We start from the raw sequence: 8,486 nt of genomic DNA, 5'->3' as shown, positions 1-8,486 counted from the left end.
CTTTTGGATTTAGAAAGAATAAGAGGGGGGTGGGAGATAGTTTGGCATAAGTTGTTAATGTTTATATTTCTTCATTTAGCTTCTTAGTAGGTAGTACTCATTTTGTCCTAAGTTGAATTTTTTTCGCATGCAAGTATGAATTTTAGTTGAAAGTAAGGATTCCCTCCTTAGTTGAAAGTTGCTATTGTCATCTCAAGTTCTCGTCCCCAGTAAGAGTTCTTTCCAATTGTCTATGTATGCAACCTCTTTTACTAATTTCAAAAAAATCATTACTGCCATCTATGTTGCCTTGAACGTCTTCATTTTGGATTGCCTGCAATCCTAGATATTTTGATCTATGTTGCGTTAAACCATAATTACTATAAATTCTACAATGGTCAATCCGTCCATTTCGACTTTCATGCATAGCATACAGGCAACACCCATCACACACCTAGCCAAGAATTATCATCCGCTAATCAATAATTGTCGATTTCTTTCAGGATATATTCGTTGACAAATTCAAGGGTTTTGAGTGTGCAGTAAATCCGTATGCACTCTTATACATTGTTTCAGGGGTCCTGTTGCTTGCTAAACATCTTGCCAAGGTAATTTGTATTTAAAACTATACTTTAGTTTTGGTAGTCATATTATTATTATGAAAATTTGATTACTTGGTAAGCTATATTCAATATACACAAAATGGTGTGGAGGAGAATCCAAGAAACATGCATGGCATGGAGTAGACTATCCTCCAGTTGAGAATTTAAATTCGATCTTCACATGAGCAATGTGGTGTGATGAATAGACTTTAGTTATGTATTGTTTTTTGTGAAAGACTAAAGTCCTTTGTAAATGAACATGAGAAATTGTGCACTGTACTACTCTCTGAAAGTTAGACCAAACTCAGCAAGCCGGACCACAGACTCTCGATTACGGTTTACTTTGATTATATTGTTTGCTCAATCACTTTTTGTACTTTTTGTTGTAGGCGCTAATTGTTTTGGTAAGACATTGTCATATACAATTTTTTTTTTTCATTTTTTTTGCGCTTTAATTGAAAATTTAATGATTTGTTTTGAATTTGGTTGAATGAACGTGTTGCGGGTTTCTGTAGTGGCAAGACCTTTACCATATATATTTCTTTTGTTTTGGTAAGACATTGTCATATATTTTTTTTTTTTTTTTTTTTGCTTTTAATTGAAAATTTAATGATTTGTTTTGAATTTGGTTGAATGAACGTGTTGCGGGTTTCTGTAGTGGCAAGACCTTTACCATATATATTTCTTTTGTTTTGGTAAGACATTGTCATATACATTTTTTTTTTCATTTTTTTTGCGCTTTAATTGAAAATTTAATGATTTGTTTTGAATTTGGTTGAATGAACGTGTTGCGGTTTCTATAGTGGAAAGACCTTTACCATATATATTTCTTTTGAATGGAATTAATTGTATGTGACCTTCGCTATATGCAAAAAACTAAACTATGCAAATTTGTTACTCCCTTCGTTTTTTATTTTTTTATAAAATATTTTGATTGTATTTAGTAATATTTGTTTTGGTTCGTCATGTTTAAATTTTGCAGAATGCAAAAAAACAACACAAGGTTAAAAAAACATCCTACACGATGCTTAACCCAATGTTATGAAAGATGCAAAAGCATAAATTGACAATGAATGCCTCGCAATGCTTAAGAAAGAGGGATGGAAATTGCTATCAAAAGGGGACTACATCAATCCATTGTCAATGAACATATGCAAGAGTTCTCATCTTATTGTACTGAAGGTAAATTTTTGACTACCAATTTCCATCAAACTATCACTTGCAACCTTATTGATTTGTTTTGCATCTTAGTATGATTTTTTGAAGTTTGAAACTGAAATTACATACAACGTCTGATTTCAACATCATCAATTTAATTCGATGTCCTTAGGTTTAGTACTAATCCTATATCGTGTTTTTTTTTCTTTTTAATCGATGCCCCTTTGTCAGGTTATTATTATTTATTTAGACAATTTCAGAACCATTAGAGTCATATACACATACTATTGCATTACTTTCATGTGTTATAAAGTTATTTGTGTATCTTAGTTATCCAAAAGAGAATATGGTAATAGCATTTAGTCTGTGAATGAACGAATCTGTATGCAACTGTGTTCCATCATTCAAAGTGGGCATGTCTAGATATCAAGCATGTTTTAGGTCTAGGTGATGATTCGTAGATTATTGGTACTATAACTCTATGAACATCCATCATAGAGAGTTGTCTATCAATTTGTATGTGTGAGTTACCTCACTTCCATCTTTGCTATTAAAGTGTATATGTTGTCAAGAGGACTGAAGGAAATTGAAGTTGTACCTCATGAATGCACCTGTCTTATCAACACCTATGCATGAAGGCCTATGCTCCTTTATGTTTCTATCACTGAAACAGCGCTAGGGGTAGTTCTAGCTCAACATGACGATAAAAAGAGTACCTATAATCACATGAAAACCATGAAAGCCAGTTACTAAGGAAAAGGTAGAACCATAAATACTATCCAAAATAGTGGAGTCTTAGGTTATCAATCCTATATTGTTAAAGCAGTTCGTATGGTAATAAAGTGCTGCTAATGTGTGTTATGATAGTAGGGCTATTGTATTTCTTTTTGCACTAAGTGATCAGAAACTTAAGCCTATTAGGTTAGGGCATCTAGACCAATCTACCATAAGGGCCTGGACTCCAGTTATGGCTTAAATAGGCCGATCAATTATGTGGGCATGCTACGTCGTTTGTGAAATCAGTTTAACGATGTAGAAGCTTGCCAATGTGAGTTACAACTCAACTGAGCTTAAAAATATTGATCGTACTTGAAGCCTTTTGCATAACTGTTACAGGCACTTACGCCGGTTGGTCAGTGTATGCAACCTTAGGCAGTTGAGCTATAAGCACTAGGGGTTAGCCTAGCTAGATAGGCATGCTTTTGACATAGCACCTTAGTAATCATTTTAGTTATTTTGTTTGGCGGGGTATGTGCAAGTTTTTGGAATATTTAACGATATTTTGGCATTCAAAGTCGTCAGGAATAAAATGCTAAACCTTAGCGGATATTTGAGAAGATAGTTGCTGGTAGTCTGCTCGAGAACCTACAACCAAAGAAAAAAAAAAGATGCAGATCTTTGTGAAAACCCTGACGGGCAAGACGATAACACTAGAAGTCGAGTCAAGTGACACCATCGACAATGTGAAAGCGAAGATCCAAGACAAGGAAGGAATTCCACCAGACCAGCAGCGTTTAATCTTCGCTAGAAGACGGTTGGACACTAGCCGACTACAACATCCAGAAAGAGTCAACGCTTCATTTGGTCCTCTGTCTACGTGGAGGTGCGAAGAAGAGGAAGAAGAAGACTCACACCAAGCCCGAGAAGATTAAGCATAAGCATAAGAAGGTTAAGCTTGATGCTTTGTAGTTTTACAAAGTGGATGACTACGGTAAAGTCGCGAAGGCCGAGGAAAGAATGTCCTAATCAGGAGTGTGGTGCGGGCACTTTTATGGCCAATCATTACTGCAGCAAGTGTGGTTTGACTTATGTTTATCAGAAGGCTGGTGGTGATTGATTACTACTATATTCATCTCCTCTTGGTACAGGTAGAACTGCAGTCAAACTATCTTTGCCGGTTAAGGGAAATACGAGTGGAAGGATGATCGATATTGATGTTTGGTTTTTCTTGTTTTTTGTAACTTTTTCTATGTTGGCGGTGCTTTCCGGTTGGGATTTTAAATTAAACCATTTCTAGGATTTTAATTGGGTACTATATCTGTTACCATGTCTACTTGATGAATAATGATGACTAGGCTCGTGATCGGCTCAATTGCTCAATTACCATTTCTTGTTGTAAATTGTTAATTCTTTAGGCTATGCTCGACCTCGTATTGTAGTTTGCTCGTAAGGTTAATTGGAAAAAACAAAAAAAACAAAAAAACAAAAACGAAAATGAGTATAAATGTTGTTGCTTACAATCCAAGCAACTAAGTGTTATGGCCCTGAACTTAGTATATGCCAAACTTAAACATGCTAAAGCACGACTCGCTCATTTGGGAAGACATCGACACTAAGTAGTCTCAAAGACCGACCGTACCCACTTCCCACACTAATCCAAATGACTAGGCCATATCCTTGATACTCAATTAAAAACACAAAAAAAGCTCAAATTCAATGATGAAGTATGGATCTTATTCCAGTTAGAGTATACTTAACAAATGTTTAGTGTTAATTAAACACATTTTAACACGTAATTACCCATAAAGGAAAAGGAACAAACTAGAAACCAAGCAAAGCAAGAAAACCCACCCCACCACCAAGCAAACTTCCCATGAACGACCATGAACGATAGAATCCAATTCTCTAATTTCTCACAACATGTTTCTAATAACAAACTCCCAAATTTCCAAAAAGAAATAAAAAAAAAAAAATTGGAAAATAATTTTCACAAAAAGCAAACCCAGTAACATGTTGATCAATCTCAGATGTTTCTATTTTTATCAATCTGCTTTCTAATATTGATCCAGTAGACACATTATTACCGTAGCTTTGTATATTTGAAGTGCTATACTCCCGTGACTATCTTATAAGTATAACTATTAGGACATCTCCAATGGGGGCCTCCACGTAGACTCCATGTAGGTGTTATTAGGATTTTACAACTCTAATTGCATAATGCATTACTATTGTATAGCCTATAAATATCCACACTCTGTAGTCCCCGGCCAATAGAAAAGTGTAAAAAAAATTGGATTTTACACTCGGACGCTCTCTTTAATTTAAACGTCCGAGTTAAAAAATTGCAAATTATGACTTTAGAACTAGAAAGGGACGTGACTTAAAGTGACGTCCGGAATTTTTTGTTCAGACGTTGGTTAAAGTGTCGCCCGAGCTATTTATCGACTTATAGCGAGACAGAGAATTTCCCCCCTCCTCTATCAACTAATAGTCTATTACCTACGGTATACCACCCCCATTGGAAAGAGTTTTTTTGACACTTGGAGTATAAACTTTACATTCTATATGGTTTACACCCCCAATTGGAGATGCCCATTATAAGTAGAAAAAAACGCATCTTGATTTTCTATTATATATAGTTCAAGTTAAGATTGTCCAAGTTGTCTCGGATATCCACGTGATGTGTTGTCACACCATTTAACATGGCATTTTTTAAGGGATACATTATCTCAATAGGCCAGAGAGAACAAGTATATTGCTCCTAGATTTGCCGAAATGGACTTATTGTTTCCTTAGGACTATCTAATCTAAAATCCAATGCTTTCTTTTCAGAATGATTTTTTTAAAGGTTGTTAAGTTTTGAAATTTATAATAAGTTATGGAGATGTAGTTTATCAGATATATATACGCCTATCTCAGATCTCAAAGAGAGTATAATTTATGTTGGCTCGCTGAAAATTCTCCAGCCAAAGGTAACAATTATGCATTTTATGGCCGCGGCAACAACCAAACCACTCCCTAATGGCATGCAAAACGTAAGTATTACACTACCTAAGTCTTACTCCTAATGAATTTAAGGTCGGTAAACATTAAATTCTCCAGCCAAAGGTAACGATTATGCATTTTATGGCAGCGGCAGCAACCAAACCACTCCCTAATGGCGTGCAAAATGTTCAAGTATTACACTACCTAAGTCTTACTCCTAATGAATTTAAGATCAGTAAACGTTTCATTGTGGTATCAGTTAGCACTTTGCATTGACTTATGTATATGAATAGGTAGCGTAGTATCTTATGCTAAGAGGGTTACTGTTATACCCAAGATATTCAGTTGGCTTAGAGGATCTGTGGTGCTTTAGATATGAGAATTTGGGGTTGGGTAAGAGTAGTTGGTTAGGGTTTCTTCTGTGTTAGGGGTTGGGGAATTTATTAGTAGTTAATTAAATGTGGTTAAAAGTGTTTGATAGTTAGTCTGACTGGGAATTATTTTAAAATATCTTGATATATTAATGAGCTTATATTTTTTTTTTGTACTGGTAATGAATATTTAGTTGTTTTGTTTGATTATTTAGATGTGTTATGGCATTAATATCTACTCTACTGGAAAGATAATGGCTATTGATATTTAAGAAACCATGTTTAAATCTACTATACTCTTTTTCCCTCAATTATTTCTCGACTTTTATTTCATTTGGTTAATATGTTCTGGAACCATAACTTGATTTGAATTTTAATGAGTGATATGATGTGATATTGGTTCAGTGATAGGTGTACCTCAAATTACTTCACTGCATATTGCCTATTGGTAATGTTATCATGATGTGTTTCAATAGAGGACAGAAGAACCATCTTACTTGGTTTTTTTCTCTGTTGAGTACTTCCGCAGGTACGTTGTTATTGGCTTATTGCCTTTTCACTTTAGGAAAAAGTTGGGAGCACAAATTCTCATTCCGACACTGTCCCCGTTTGAACAATGAAATAGCAATTTGGATTTGATACATCGCAAGTTTTTCAAGAAAATGTTTCTTTTGATTATGATGCACAATTTCGGAGAAACTTAAAGTACATACAAATTTGAATGTGATGGCTATGCTATCCCAGCCTGCAGTGGATGTTATGTAGAATTTTGGTTGTTTGTCCAACGCAAGGTTTGTGCAAAAGCTTCAGTACAATCTTGGTTTTTGACAAACTCTGTCTGTTCCAATTCATCGGCAATTATGAGACTTTGACGAGTTTTCAATTTTTACCAACTTTTATATGTTTTGCAGAGCCTTAAAAGTAATGCATTTCAGTCAAGGATCTCAAGTGTTACTCTTAAGGGATTTGCTTATTTCGTAGAAGCGTGTTTGTATTTTTCTTTCTCTTTTCATTTCCACTCTACCAAGGGAGTAATTATTGTATTTTTCTTATTAACATTTTGACAAAGCAGTTATTCTTCACTTTGTATGTTTGCCATGTAAGATAGGGTCTTCAACAAAATTTATTTATAATCGAGTAATTGACAACTCTAACATAATTTTATAAAATAATTTAGAAAAAAAAACTTGGCACACAAAAGTATGTTACCGTATTTTTTTTTTAAATATTTATTTGTCATCTACGTGCAGAACAATAGATTAAAAGCCGCTCTGCTGGTTTTTTACTGCTAACGTTTTTCCCTTCTAATTTTAACACAAAAAAAATTAGTGTATGTTCGTTAGTTGCTATAAAAGTTTCTTCAACACCATGAAACCTTTCAAGCCGTAAATGAATCGTAACCTCTCACTTTTCGTTCCGGTCTGTAACTCCCATAAAAACTTGGAGCCTCTCACTTTTGGCATAGTTATATCGAAAATCATAATATGAAACATAAACAATTGAAAATATCCATTGTTTACTTCTTTGTTGTGCGGTCCTAGGGAATAGAAAGTGCATAAAAAAGAAGATTTGCCAATACACTTAGTTCCAGTCTCATTATTTTCTTTTTGCATGTGTAAGTGTCATGTAGTTTGTTTATTTTTTGCACTACTATAAATAAACTTACTTTTAATACTACTGTTTTCTGTTGCCTTAAATTTTCTTCAGTCATAGAATCAAACGATGGTCAAGTTATATCTATGGTGAAAATTTTGTTGAACATGCATGGAGACTCTTTATTTTGACTCCAGAGTACTAAATGATAGGAAACCAACATATGGAAGAAAACTTCGTTTTAAGACATTTGAAGATGAGGTTTTTATTCAACATGACACCTTTGACATATAGAAGTTCCATCTATTGGAAACAATATTAGAGTTTTTAATACTAGTCCAACAATTTTTTTTCTTTACGAAGAACACTACCATTTTTCCCAATACACCGGTTTGTATTAAGGATGTTTCTATAATCAAATTGTTGCCGCTTGACAAAATGTTTCTATAATCATCTAACTAGACATAGCATAGTGCTTATGCACAATGAATCACGCTTATAATTAGGGCAGGGAATCGGGTCGGGTAGACCCGAATTCGACTCGACCTGATTACCGAATATATCGGGTTTGGGTCGATTTTTATATCCGTTTATGTAATCGGGTCGGATTTGGGTTCGGGTATGTCGGGTTCGGATATAATTTTTGGGCTGTTTTTTAATTTTTAGTGTTATCCGATCGGGTTAGTCGGGTTCGGGTCGGGTTCGGATATTAAATTTTGAATACAATCGGGTTCATGTTCGGATTCAAATATTATGAAACTATTCCAATTCGGATTCGGATATAGCCATATCCGACCCGAACCCGACCGAATCCCTGCCCTACTTATAATGCTTCTGCACTCCTTCACCATGCACTCTGCACCTGGTCTTAACTACTCAATCATTACACTTAATTTGACTATCAAAGAACCAATATTCCATTACATTATGTTAATCAAGTTGAAACCCAAAACCTGCAAAAGTTATGCATGTGGCGTTGGGTGCTAATAATATTTTCATAATGGGGACCAATAACCAATGTAAGAATTCAGCGATACAACTAGCTAGAATCCATATTTTCTTCCTTTTATCGCCTCCA

The 8,486-nt window shown here is 34.7% G+C and overlaps 1 pseudogene; it reads left to right on the top strand.

Annotated features, from left to right (window-relative positions):
* The first annotated feature begins 2,305 nt into the window (after positions 1-2,305).
* LOC147501696 (ubiquitin-ribosomal protein eS31 fusion protein-like) lies at positions 2,306-3,622 on the top strand (annotated as a pseudogene).
* The last annotated feature ends 4,864 nt before the right edge of the window (positions 3,623-8,486 follow it).

Source organism: Coptis chinensis, chromosome 4 (genome assembly GCF_015680905.1).
Source record: "Coptis chinensis isolate HL-2020 chromosome 4, ASM1568090v1, whole genome shotgun sequence".
Taxonomy (NCBI): domain Eukaryota; kingdom Viridiplantae; phylum Streptophyta; class Magnoliopsida; order Ranunculales; family Ranunculaceae; genus Coptis; species Coptis chinensis.
The sequence above is the reverse complement of the archived record's forward strand: the minus strand, read 5'-3'. Positions and strand labels throughout refer to the sequence as shown.